Here is a 10233-nt window from a genome sequence, read left to right on the forward strand (position 1 = left end):
GATGTTGGCGAAACTATCTCAGGTATTCCAGAACTGCAACGATAAAATTGTGACGACAACACCTCGGAGCTCAACTCCCCGGGACACTGCCACAACCCCTAAATGACAGGAGGCACCAAGAACAATGTTCTCGTCACAAATCCATCGGAACGATTCCAAGATACTCGTGTGATCCAAAAAATTTTTTAGTGAAATTTTAGAAGAGAAGAGTCAAAACTCTACATCAGGATGCCTTACCAGACCGATGAAGGGATTGGGGAGTAAAAAGAATTCCTAAAATCTCCGATATATATAATCCTAAATGACTCAAAACATTTTTCTAGACTCAACTCGTCCGCTAATAACGATCAAGCAGTGGGGGCTCCTAAGGTCGGGGAAGGCTCTGATTACCAACTTGTCACGCCCTCGATGCGGCTATATCTCCCACGTGTCGAAGCACGACTTAGAGGCATAACCGCATTGAAAGCAATGTCGCAAGTGAGGTAATCTTCACACAACCCATGTAATACATAAGGGACAGAGATACATAGTTGGCATACAATCGCCACTTCACACAATACATTAATAAAGCATTAAATCTTCTAGCTACAATCAAGGTCCGACTATGGAACCCAAATAAAAGAAGACTACCCCAAAAGCTACACAGATCCCCGATCGACCCCAACTGGGCTCCACTACTGGTCAACTGAAACGAAACAACACAAATGACAAGATCTCCATCGAGCTCCTCCTTGAGCTTGGTTGCGTCACCTGCTCGGAAACATCGGCACCTGCAAACTAGTTTTGGAAGTATATGTGAGTCACGGGGACTCAGCAATCTCACACCCTCGTGATCAAGACTATTTAAGCTTATGGGTAAGGTAAAAGGTATGAGGTGGAGCTGCAGCAAGCGACTAGCATATATGGTGGCTAACATACGCAAATGAGAGCGAGAAGAGAAGGCAAAGCACGGTCGATAAAAGTATGATCAAGAAGTGATCCTAGAACAACCTACGTCAAGCATAACTCCAACACCGTGTTCACTTCCCGAACTCCGCCGAGAAGAGACCGTCACGGTTACACACGCGGTTGATGTATTTTAATTAAGGTCAACTTTAGGTTTTCTACAACCGGACGTTAACAAATTCCCATCTGCCCATAACCGCGGGCACGGCTTTCGAAAGTTCAAATCCCTGCAGGGGTGTCCCAACTTAGCCCATCACAAGCTCTCACGGTCAACGAAGGATATTCCTTCTAGCGGGAAGACCCGATCAGGCTTGGAATCCCGGTTACAAGACATTTCGACAATGGTAAAACAAGACCAGCAAGACCACCCAGATATGCCGACAAATCCCGATAGGATCTGCACATATCTCGTTCTCAGGGCACACCGGATGAGCAAGACATCGGGTGGGCCGGCCTAGAGTTGCCCCTGGTAGCTCCGGACATCGCTCGGTTGGACCAACACTCGGAGGAGCACTGGCCCGGGGGGGTTAAAATAAAGATGACCCTTTGGCTGGCCTAACCCAAGGGAAAAAGAGGCTAGGTGGCGAATGATAAAACTAATGTTGGGCCTTGCTGGAGGAGTTTTATTCAAGGCGAACTATCAAGGGGTTCCCATTATAACCCAACCGCGTAAGGAACGCAAAATCCGGGAACATAACACCGATATGATGGAAACTAGGGCGGCAAGTGCGGAACAAAACACCAGGCATAAGGCCGAGCCTTCCACCCTCTACCAAGTATATAGATGCATTAATTAAATAAGAGATATTGTGATATCCCAACAAGTAAACATGTTCCAACAAGGAACAACATCTCCATGTTCCAACAAGGAACAATCTTCAATCTTCACCTGCAACTAACAATGCTATAAGAGGGGCTGAGCAAAGCGGTAACATAGCCAAACAACGGTTTGCTAGGACAAGGTGGATTAAAGGCTTGGTTCAACAATGTGGGAGGCATGATAAGCAAGTGGTAGGTATCGCAGCATAGGCATAGCAAAAGAGCGAGCAACTAGCAAGCAAAGATAGAAGTGATTTCGAGGGTATGGTCATCTTACCTGAGATCCCGCAAGGAAGAAGAACCAGTCCATGAAGAAGTCAAACAGACGTCGACGAACGGGTCCTCACAAACGCGACATTACCGGAACCAACCCGAAGAAGCAAACACCGGAAAGAAGCACACAACATAGTAAACAACCAACGCATGAACATGGTATGATATGCGGGATGCGGTATGCTATGCATACGCATGATTTGCAAAGGAATGATTGAACCTGGCCTCAACTTGGAAAACCAAGTGTGCCACTGGAAAGGGGATATGATTTCGGGTGAAATCGATATAAAGAACCCCGGAATCGGATGCACGGTTTGGAAATGGCAAGCAAAACAAATATGGCGTCGGTCTGCGATAAACAAGTAGCCATCTAAATGCAACAAGTTAAATATGCTAGAGCATTCAAACATGGCAACAAAATACATGGCAGGGATCCTCTCAAGTGGCTTAACAAAAGACGAACACTGAGCTACGGCTAATTCATCCATTAACAGGTTCAAACAAGCATGGCAAAAGTGCAATTGATAAACAGGTTTCAGACTTAGTGAAATTAACACTAGTCTGGAATTTCAGATCGGGTAGCACACTAGTATGAAAATTATATGCTACAGGAACCTAACATGGCAAAGCAAGGCATGGCATGGATCTACTCAAAGAGCTTAACAAAAGTCCCTTAGTGACCTTGAGCCAAAAGGGATCAAAAAATACATTTGCAAGCATGTGAACATGGCAAAACATAATCAGATTCTCCGACTTAGTGAAAAACTGGAACATGCAAATCAGATATCAAGTAGGCATGTTTACGAGCTCGATGCACTCACTACAGAGCAAGGCATGACAATCTAAGCATACCTCCATCAAGAATACACATTATAAAAGCTAGACATGGCAAGAACAATAACATAGCATGCACGGATCAACTACAACATCCTCGGCAAAATTGCTAACAGGTAGACAATCTGCCCAGATTCACGAAATAGCAAAAGTAGAGCTCGATTGACTCAAGCTAGGGTGCTCCATAATTGCAAACAAAGACATGGATGGATAGAGCACTGCAATATAAAAAAAACAACCTTACTGATCATCCTCAAAAGAGGTACGGACCACAAGGAAACAACATGAACATAAGGCATATTGAGATAAACAGATCAAGGACTTAGTGGAATTGCTAAGTCCCTGAAATCAGCATTAACGAATGCTCCACTTTGAAAGCTTGTGCTAGTCACCACACACATCACAAAAATACATGGGTTGCACCTCTGGATAGATGGCAAAACATATAACAAAACTCATGTAGAGCTCAGGGGCATATCATGCACACAATAATCATGGCAAAAATGACAAATATCTAATTGGAGCAGCAGATCTGACAATTATCTCAAACAACACTCTTCCAACAGCATTTCGGGCATCAAGATGAACTCAAATGAAAATGATGCAATGAGATGAAATGATGTTCTCTCTGAGGCGAACATTTTGATATGCTATATGCCCAAAACGGAGCTACGGATGCAAAGTTACGGCATGAACAAGAAGGCAAAAATAATTAGGATTTCGGGGAGAAGTCAACCGTCCAAAAATCCTCAGATCCAGATCTGGCGCGGATTTCGAGGATCGCCACCGTTACTATTCACCGGAGAGAGCTGGGGCGGCCGGAGCAAGAGGGGGTTCGCCGGACGATGACCGGGGACGGCACCAGCGAAGGGCGAGGCGGCGGAGGGGCACCGGCGACGATGCGTGGCGGCGACACGACGCCCGGAGCACACCGGCTCGGCGGAGGAGGAGTGGGGCGCCGGCGAGCAGCGGACGGGCGCCGGGGGATCCGGCTCGGGGCGCGGGCACTGACGGGAGAAGTGCGCGGCGGCTGGGAACGGTGAGTTGCGGTGGAGGCACGCGGGCTCGGCGGCGCGGATCTGGCCCGGGGCGGCTCGCTCGGGCCGGCCGCGTGCTCCGAGGGCCCGGCCGCGCAGGAGGAGAGAGAGAGGGCAGCTCAAGGTGAGGTGGCGGCGTCCGGTTGGTAGGCGGCGGAGGCGGGGTGACGTGGCGCGACGCCACTGGCCGGAGCGAGGTGGAGGGCGGACATGTCCGGCGGCGGGGATTTTTGTCCGGTGGCGCGAGGTAGGGGAAGGCTAGGGTTAGACCGTAAATTTCGGAGGGGATCACTTATTTATAGGTAGAGGGAGCTAGGAGAGTCCAAATGAGGTGCGGTTTTCGGCCACGCAATCGTGATCGAACGATCGAGAGGATGGAAGGGTTTTTGGTGGGTTTTGGGCCACTTTGGAAGGGTGTTGGGCTGCAACACACACGAGGCCTTTTCGTTCCCTTGGTTAACCGTTGTAGTATCAAACGAAGTCCAAATGGCACGAAACTTGACAGGCGGTCTACCGGTAGTAAACCAAGGCCGCTTGACAAATCTCGTTCCAATCCGGAAATGCTTAACACCCGCACACGAAAGAAAGGTAGAAATGACCACCGGAGGAGAACGAAGCGCCGGAATGCAAAACGGACAACGAGGAAAATGCTCGGATGCATGAGACGAACATGTAAGCAAATGAAATGCACATGATGACATGATATGCAATGCATGACACGCAAGCAACGACAAGGCAACAACAGCGAATAAGTGGAGGACACCTGGCACATCGGTCTCGGGGCATTACAGCGATGCTGTAGGGACGGACCCAAGCATAGACGCCATGCCGGTCCTTAATCATGAGGCCTTCGAGGGTGGGTTTGCAAGGGCGTACCATGTTAATGGTGACAAAGTATCGGACAGACATGTGATAATCATAAAGCAACTCACGATCGAAGGGTAGAGCCAGTTCTAATAGATGCAAAAACGATACATGCCGCAGGGATGGACCCACGCGACTTGGGGATAATGCAACCCGAGGGGCACCCCCAACTGAACAAACCAAAAAGTGTCACCTGGCACTGTTGCTGAAGAGGTGTTGAGATAGCCGAAGACGCACGCTGCAGAAGTCGCTCCTCACGAGTCGACCAGGCCCTAAACCTCAGGAGGCTCTGGGGGCCCGGGGGGCTTGCGAGGAACCGTCGCCACCTCTGATAGGATCGCCCTGTGTTTTCCCTCCTGAGCCTCGCATGCGGCGCTGGTGCACAGCAGCCGTGTTCAGCAAGCCAAAAGGCATGCAAACATAGTTATGAGGTGTCCTCTCACACCGGCCAACGCGGGACGGCCAGAAGAGCTCCTAACACACGACCATGTTGAGCCCAAGGATGTTAACGAAGGCGCGTAGCTCGCTGTTCTCGCCAGGGTAGGGAGCTGCACCGAGTGGTGGGCGACGATCACCTCGCATAGCTCTTGCCTCCTGAAGCTCCTCAATCGCCTTGGTGATGAACTCCTGAGCACCTGGCGCGTCGTGCCTTGCAATTTCCTCTCGGAAGCGCGCGTTGAAGCACGCTTCCATGTGGTGCCCGAGCGGCTCCCTCGTGACGCTGACCAGGTCAGAGGCCCTCCGAAAGAGAGCCCCTGAGCCCCCTAGCCTGAGAGGGGTGCCGGGCGCGCCTTCCTATGCAAGAGGGGAAGGCGCCCCGTCAGTGGGTGCAGGGCTTGATGAAGCACCTCCGGACACTCCACCCTCCTGAGGTCCTTGGCGGAGCAGCTGCTTCTTCTTCTTGGGGACAGCCTTAGGAGGGTAGCTAGCGCCATCGAGATTTGGGTCCTCGACCGCTGCAACTTGGTAGGCACGCTCGAGAGAGCACACCGCGTCCTTCTCCTCACAGGCGACCGTAATGATGCCGCAGCTTCCTAGAATCTTGAGGACATGGTAGCCATGGTGGGTCACAGCCATGAACTTGGTTAGGGCCGAATAGTCGAGGATGGCGTTGTATGGGAGGTGAATGTGGGCAACGTCGAAGTCCATGAGGTCGGTACGGTAGTTGTCATGCTTGTCGAAGGTGACAGGGAGGCAGATCTGCCCTATCGGGGAGTGGAGCCGTCGGTCACTCCTGAGAAAGGCTTGGTCGGCTACAGCTGGTCATAGGGCACCTGGAGTCAGTCAAACGTCTTTACGGAGAGAACATTGAGCCCCGCACCGCCATCGATGAGTGTCCTTGTGACGAGCACATTGCTGATGGTAGGCGAGTAGAGCATTGGGAGGGCACCAGCAGTTGCCGCACACTTGAGCTGGTTGGAAGAGTTGAAGGTGATGGTGTACTTGGACCACCTGAGCGGACGCGTCGCCTCGAGCTTGGGGAGGGCTGCCTTCACCTCACACACGAACTGCTTGAAGATGCAATGGGAGGCTGGGGCCTAAGCGCTGCCTAGGATGCAAGCGATGGCACGAGGCACCTGGAAGCCCCCAGCCCCCTCGTCCAAGTGGTGGTTGACACGTCTCCAACGTATCTATAATTTATGAAGTATTCATGATGTTATTTTATCATTGTTGGGTGTTTTACAATCATTTTATAGCAACTTTATATCATTTTTTGGTACTAACCCATTGACCCAGTGCCCAGTGCGAGTTGTTGTTTTTTGCTTGTTTTTTACATTGTAGAAAATGAATATCAAACAGAGTCCAAACACCGTAGAACTTTTTGTGGATTTTTTGTGGGCAAGAAGAGTCCCGATGGGCCAAAGCAGCACCTGGGGGGTGCCCTGATGGGGGCACAACCCACCAGGGCATGCCAGGGCCCGCTGGCGTGCCCAGGTGGGTTGTGCCCACCTCGGTGTCCACCCGTACCCCTTCTTTGCACTATAAATTCCCAAATATTTCAAAACCCCTCGGGGTTAACCTAAATCATAAGTTCCGCCTCCACAGTGCTCCGTATCCACCAAAAACCAGTCTAGACCCGTTCCGGCACCCTGCCGGAGGGGGAATCATCTCCCGTGGCCATCTTCATCACCCCAGCGGCCACCACGATGAGGAGGGAGTAGTCCACCCTCGAGACTGAGGGTTTGTACCAGTAGCTATGTGTTTAATCTCCTCCTCTCTCTCGTGATCTATATCATGGGCTTTGTTAGTATAGTCGGATCATATGATGTTTCTCCCCTCTATACTCTTGTTGTGACGAATTGAATCTTTACCCTTTGAAGTTTTTTCATGTCGGATTGAATATTCAGATATGAGAACACATGATATATGTCTTGCTGTATGAATACTTGAGGTGAGAATTGGGGTATCTTATTGATTCACTTGATATATGTTATGGCATTCAACTCGCGGATTCTCACAGTGATATTGGGGTAATCTATGCATGGGGGTTGATGCATGTTTTTCTCCGATGGAAACTTCGGGGTCTCTTTATAGTTCTTTCTGTGGATTGAGTATTATTAATATTAATATGCTTTGGTGTTGAAAGGATCGATATAGTTGACTAGAGGGGGGTGAATAGGCAACTAACAATTTTTTAGCTTTTCTTTACCAATTTAAACTTTGCATCAAAGTAGGTTGTCTAGATATGCAACTAGGTGAGCAACCTATATGATGCAACAACAATAAGTAAACAAGCGAGCAAGGGAAGTAACACAAGATAAGCTTGCACGAGTAAAGGGATGAGATAACCAAGAGTGGAGTCGGTGGAGACGAGGATGTGTTACCGAAGATCCTTCCCCTTGAGAGGAATTACGTCTCCATTGGAGCGGTGTGGAGGCATAATGCTCCCCAAGAAGCCACTAGGGCCACCGTATTATCCTCACGCCCTCACACAATGCGAGATGCCATGATTCCACTATTGGTCACTACTAGGAAAACGCTTATACACAGTAGCCTAGTAGTAGCGCTGGAAAGAAATAAACACTGCTGCTACTAGTAACTCCATAGTAGTAGCACTGTGAAGCAGAAAAGTGCTACTACTATGTGGGACCAGACGAGGCCACCCACTGTTTTGTGTGTGTGTGTGGAGAGATTTGTGCTAGTGACATGCCCTCGAGTTGCTTATGTTTTGCCGAAATGTCGATTTATTTCCGTTTAGGTGAATTTTGAGCAAACTCATATGTCCTATTTTTAGGCAAAGTCATGCCAAAATTATATATATATATATGACTGTGAAGCATGCATTATTTATTTCATAACCCTTTTGCTTGTTATATCGTGTAGTTGGTCATGAAGGTGAGTGGATGGAAGGTGGAGCGGTACATGCAATCCGCGGTGATGGGACATGTATGCAAATAATCAGACTAGGATTAGATGTCCGTGTGCAAGATGCAAGGAAGGAGTCCTTTTGGACCCTTTTGATCGTGGCACTTTGAAGGCGCACCTTCTGATGAATGGTTTCATGGATGGCTATACTCAGTGGATAAGTGAAGAAGATGATGATGATGAGGACGTCCACATGGCAGGGGGTAACGACATGGGGCTAGTCGAAGAGATGACCGATCGAGAAGAAGACGATGGCGTCGGACATGTCAGCGAGGAAGAGTTCGGAAATGACGATGGCGGCGGAGAAGATTCCGGACACGGCGAAGAAGAGTCTGGACATGGTGAATTAGAGGCGGCGATTAAGCCGTAGTCTTCGACACTACTAAGTGCAGTCGTGCAGGACCCTCATGTTCAAGACCTCCTTCGCAAGAGTACGACTAGCGAGAGAGATGCCACTAGAGAGGAGGCAAGTTGGCGCAACTTGAAGTAGACTCAAGGACTCCATTGAATGACGGTGTCGATCCCGAGGTGATCCGCTTGAGTTTCACGCTCGAACTTCTAAATACGAAGGCCAAAAACAAATGGATAGAGAAAAGCCTCGATGAGCATTTGAAGTTTATACATAATAAAGTTATTCCCGCGGGGAACCTGTGTCCTACTAGTGTCGAGGAGGCCAAGAAAATTGTTTGCCCTTTTGATTTGCCGCACATAAGGTACCACACATGCATCATTTATCAGGGGGGGCACGAGGGAAAAACCAGTTGTCCAGTGTGCAATGCTTCTCAATACAAGAAGGTAGGAAAGAAAGCTCCTCGGAAAGTTGTATGATACTTTCCGATCACTCCTCATCTGTAGCGGTATTTCGTAGATCCTAAGGAAGCAAAGCTCATGTGCTGGCACGCGGAGAGAAGGAACCCCGATGATGGAGATGATCCAAGGCTGAGACACCTCATTGATGGTAGCCAGTGGAGAGCATTCAACACCGTATATAGATTTGCTGCAGAAGATCCAAGGAACATCATGCTTGGTGCGAGTACTGATGGCATGAATATGTTTGGAAACCAGAACACCAACCACAGCACATGGCCCGTGTTTGTATGTATGTACAACCTCCCCCCATGGAAGTGCATGAAGACAAAGTACATACACATGAGCATGCTGATTCAATGGCCGAAACAACTGAGAAATAGTATTAACTTGTATATGGGGCTTCTGCAAGAGGAGCTAGACACGTTATGGAAAACACCGGCAATGACATGGGACGCCAGCAAAGGAGAATATTTCCATATGAGAGCCGCGCTGATGACGATGGTGCACGACTATCTCAGTTAAGGGTACACCTCAGGCCAGGTGTGCCACGGATACTGCGGATGCACGAGGTGCGTGGATGATACAACGTCTCAGCAGCTTACGTCAACGAAACATGGTGGGTCCGGGAAAATCGTGTACATGGGGCATCGTAGATGGCTCAAGAAGGATGACTCGTGGAGAAAGCATGGAGATCTATTCGATGGGTTGGCTGAGCTTCGAGGACCTCCACGTAAGAGGAGCGGTGCCGAAATCGACGAGCTATTGAGAAACTGGGAACAATGCCCCGCGCCAGGAAAGATCAAAAATGCGCCGGAGCCGCTGCTGAAGGTATGGAAAACAAGGTCTATTTTTGGGACTTGGAGTACTGGCCCAATCATGACACACCTCATTGCCTTGATCCAATGCATATCACGAAGAATGCCCTTGAGAGCTTGCTTGGCACACAGATGAACATGCCAGAGAAGACCAAGGATGGGCCGAAGGCAAGGAAAGACTTGGAAGATTTGAAGATCAGGAAAGATCTCCACCGTAAAAAGTTGATGGAGGAGACGGAGACGGAGGAGGGGGAAGGGGCGAAAAAGTCAAAAGAAGGAGGAGAATTATTGCCCCCCTTCTTGCTTCACCTTAAGTGCGAAGGAGATCGATCAATTCATCAAGTCCCTTATGGGAATCAAAGTCAGTTCCGGTTACTGTGGGAAGATAAGCAGATTTCTAGACCCCAAGAAGAAAAGGTTCAGCAGGATGAAGTCTCATGACTGTCATGTCATGATGACGCAGATACTCC

Source organism: Triticum urartu, chromosome 3, assembly GCF_003073215.2.
Source record: "Triticum urartu cultivar G1812 chromosome 3, Tu2.1, whole genome shotgun sequence".
NCBI classification, from domain to species: domain Eukaryota; kingdom Viridiplantae; phylum Streptophyta; class Magnoliopsida; order Poales; family Poaceae; genus Triticum; species Triticum urartu.